A 4375-nucleotide genomic window follows, 5' to 3' on the forward strand; every position below is an offset into this window, starting at 1 on the left:
AATGGTTATTTTTTCTTTCCTTATTTCCCTGTAAAATGATTTGGCATTGGATTTGAACATCTTATTTTTCCTGTAGAATCCGATTCTTTTCTCAAATCTGCGTATTCTCTGAGCTTTTACTTGAACTTTTTGTTTAAGTGTTTCATTCGCTGACATTAGTTCTTCTCTTGTTATTATTATTATTATTATTATTATTATTATTATTATTATTATCATTATTATTATTATTATGTTGTTTTTTTTCTTCTTTCTTCAAATTATATTCCATTTCTGCCGAGTGTTTTCCGTACACCTAGGGCAGAGAAGCTCATTGTATGCATTCCCAGTTTACACACTCAAATTCACTGGTAAAATATGTATTTAAAAATAAATAAATAAATAAATTCATGAATGGATGTTGTTTTCACATCGATAATGCTCTTCTCAGTACATGAATCGTTCCAATTAACACGATTTTTTGGACTTCCTGTAGGGATGGTAAGCCTGGTATCATTTTCAAATAAGTTTCAGTACCTTATTATTATTATTATTATTATTATTATTATTATTATTATTATTATTATTATTATTATTATTATTATTATTATCCAGGTCACTGCCTGGAATCGAACTCGGAATCTTGGGGTTAGTAACCCGCGCTCTTAACCACTACGCCATATACCCGACAGAAGAACCCAACCTGCGCTGCAAAAAACAATACACAATACAAGAAATAATACAACAGAAGACTCAAACCAAACCCCATAACAAAACATACGGATATAAAATAATATCCCCCATACCCCAAAAATGCAGCACGCACCACCCCACCAGCACAAAGGTGCAACAAATTATGCTATAGAAAGTTGCTTGACGCTATCAGATGTCGAAAAGTAATTGTGGTGATGACGATGGTGATGGACGTCACCCTACCTTAGTTTATGAGAGAAAGAAGTTTCCGAAGAGAATGAAGCTGGACCTTCAAGGGAAGGCCTCCCGCTCGGCAGCGGTCTAGTAAAGATGCAGACTAACCCAAAAGAAGGGACTATAGAAAACGGATGTTAACACTTTGGGTAGAGAAGGGTATGTTTAAAGTGATTGAGCAGAGATTTGTAGATCAAGCTAATGTTATTAGAAGAAAGTGGATGATAGAAGTGGAAGTAGAAGAGATCACAAGAGAATTGGAAAAAAAGACCTAGCTGTAGGAAATACAAACAACAACGTAAGAGATACAGCTCAGACCAAAAGAAGAACCTAAATGAAAACATAACAATAGCGCTACCAATAAGAAAGGGACAATTGGCACCAACGACTTAAGTGATTTAATTGAGGCAGATCGGAAGGTTTTAGATGAGTTGCAGGAAGTAATGGGTAAAGAAGTAAGAAAAAGAATGCCAGCATTAAAAGTTACCAACAGAAGGAAGCTGCTAGAAATGACTAGGAAAGTAGATTCTGTTATCGGTAGGATAGATACTAAAATATAGGAGGCAGTAACTTATTGATATATGCAGGAGAGGCAGTAGTCAATAGAAGATTATATATCTCACAAGGAAAGATTAAAGAGGAGCAAATGTGGGAAAGGAAAATAAAGTGAAGAATAGGAGCCTGGAAACAGAACAAGCTACGAAACATATGATGCAAATCTTCACTTGACAAAAGATACATAGTCAAGGAGAAAGTATTTGGGACAGTAATAGAAGAGTTGAAACAGGGTATCATAGCAGCAGAAGGCAAGCTCTCCAAATAGCAGAAGAGAATAGATCAGTATCAAAAGAATAGATTATTTGAAACAGACCAGAGAAGATTTCATAACCAAATAAATAGTGAAAATAGCACTGAAGATGAGAAAACTAATGCAGAAGAAGCAAGAATCTTTTGGAGTAATATTTGGGATAATCCATCCATTCAATCATAATGAAGATACAGTATGGTTAAAAAAAGGGAGGAAAGAAGTAGTAACTGAGAAGCAGCCAGATCTAAGACTAACCAGAGCATTAATGAGTAAAGTGTTAGGAAACATATCGAATTGAAAGGGTACTGGCCAAAGAAATTTAGTGGTTTACATGGGAGGCTGAGGGAACAACTTCAGGATTGCCTTAATGGAGGAATAATACCAGATTGGATGACTAGTAGGAGGGTAATACTAATTATGAAAGATAGGAGGAAGAGTAGTACAGCTAGCAACTATAGATCACTTACTTGTTTACTATTAGTGTAGAAACTGTTAAGAGGAATGCTTTCAGAATGCAATTACGAGCACCTTGACAACCGGAATTTATTGCCAGAAGAACAGAAAGGTTGCAGGAAGAAGGCTAGAGGAACGCATGACCTATTATACATAACAGTTCTAAATGAAGTAAAAGCTAGTAAGAAAAATCTAACAGTAGCATGAATGGTTTATAAGAAAGCCTATGACATGATCCCACACTCATGGATAAGTGAATGTTGGAGTAAATCCAGTATAGCAGACAACATAAGAGAATTAGCTTTAGCTTGTAGAAATGGAAAGTACTCAGGTAACACTCTTTGGGAATGATAATATCAAAAGAGGAATTCTCCAGGGGGACACGTTGTCCCCTTTAATATTTATCTTCTGTTTGATCCCTGCCATCTTAGTATTGAGGAAGGCAAAGGCAAGGTACCAGTTCAGAAATAGTAAGGGAAAAAATAAGTATTTACTCTTTATGAATGATCTTAAGCTTTTCAGTAAGAATGAAAAAGCGATAGATCCTTGAGACAGAGTGTACGATTCTTCAGCAAAAATATAGGCATGCAATTTGACATAGGAAATGTGCAATATTAGTCATGAGAAGGGGACAAGTAGTCAACAGCAAAAGCATCCAATTACCTGATGATAAGGCATTAAAGTAAATGAAAGGAGGAGAAAGTTATAAGTATCTAAGAGTATTAGAATCTGACAAAGTACTAAATATAGAAATGAAACCGAAAATTGAGAAGGAGTACATCAGAAGGGTAAGGAAGCTAATGAAGTCAAAGCTAAAGGGTTCAAATCTAGTGAAGGCTATAAATACTTGGAAAATATCGTTACTTAAATACTCAGCAGCTTTTGTAGATTGGACAAAAACTGAACAAAACGGAAGCTAGACAGAAGAACTAGGAAGGAATTCAATATGAATGGAGGATTTCATCGAAGTGCAGGAGTAGCAAGATTATATTTACCTAGAAAGGAAGGCGGAAAATGATTAATATCTGTGGAAGACTGCGTGGAGTTAGCTAGAGTAGATATAGACTCACCGGTAGGTAATAGTGAAGAAAGTTTATTAAAAGCTGGTAGAATCTTGGGAAACCAAGAATCCAAATGAAGTTAAAAACCAGGAAAAGAACGGAAATTATCTGACTGGCAAGTAAAGATTGTTCAGCAAATAATAGTAGTGAGACATGGTTATGATTGTAGAAAGGAAAGCTGAAAAGGGAGACAGGGAATTTTTTAGTAGCTGCACACGATTAAACATTAAGGATTAAGTGGATAAAAGCCAAGATGGACAAAAACTAAGTAGATTCCCAACGTAGTTTATGCAAATCAACAGAGGAAAGCGTTATTCATATAGTAAGTAAAAGTAGTATACTGGCACAGAAAGAATACAAGAAAATATATGATAATCTAGGGAGAGCAATCCACTGGGAGTTAAATAGAAACCTATGATTTGAACATACTGGCAAATGGTATGAATATGAACCTAGTAAAGTACTAGAAAGTATGAAATACAAGCTGTTGAGGGACTTTAACATTCAAACTGATAGAGTAAAAGAAGCTAGAATGCCTGATTTAGTAGTAGTAGTAGTAGTAGTAGTAGTAGTAGTAGTAGTAGTAAATAAAGAGAATAGAAAATGCCAGATGATTGACTTTACATTCCCAAATGATGACAGAATCAATATCAAATGTATAGAAAAAATAGCAAAGTACCAGGAACTAGCCATTGAATTACAGATTCTCTGGAAAGTGCGGCTAAAATGTTCCGCAGTGGCTAGAGCTGCATTGGGAACTATTCCTAAAAACTTGAACAGATGGATAGAGGAAATTGGAATAAAACCCTGTTTAGTACAGCTCCAGAAAACGATGTTATTAGGGGCAGCTAGGATACTTAGGAGGGTTCTTAGTATCTAAGGTTACTTGTTGTAGCCTGATACTAGAAGTTTTTCTTTTCCAACAGTCTAATCTGTTGTGTGTGTATGAGAATGATAATAATAATAATAATAATGATGATGATGATGATGATGGTGATGATGATGATGATGATGATGATGATGATGATGATGATGATGGTGAGGAGGAGGAGGAAGAGGAGGAGGAGGAAAATAATAATAATAATAATAATTATTGTTCATTGTTCATTTTACTCGCTAGAAATAATAATAATAATAATAATAATAATAA

This window comes from Octopus bimaculoides, chromosome 1 (assembly GCF_001194135.2).
Source record: "Octopus bimaculoides isolate UCB-OBI-ISO-001 chromosome 1, ASM119413v2, whole genome shotgun sequence".
NCBI classification, from domain to species: domain Eukaryota; kingdom Metazoa; phylum Mollusca; class Cephalopoda; order Octopoda; family Octopodidae; genus Octopus; species Octopus bimaculoides.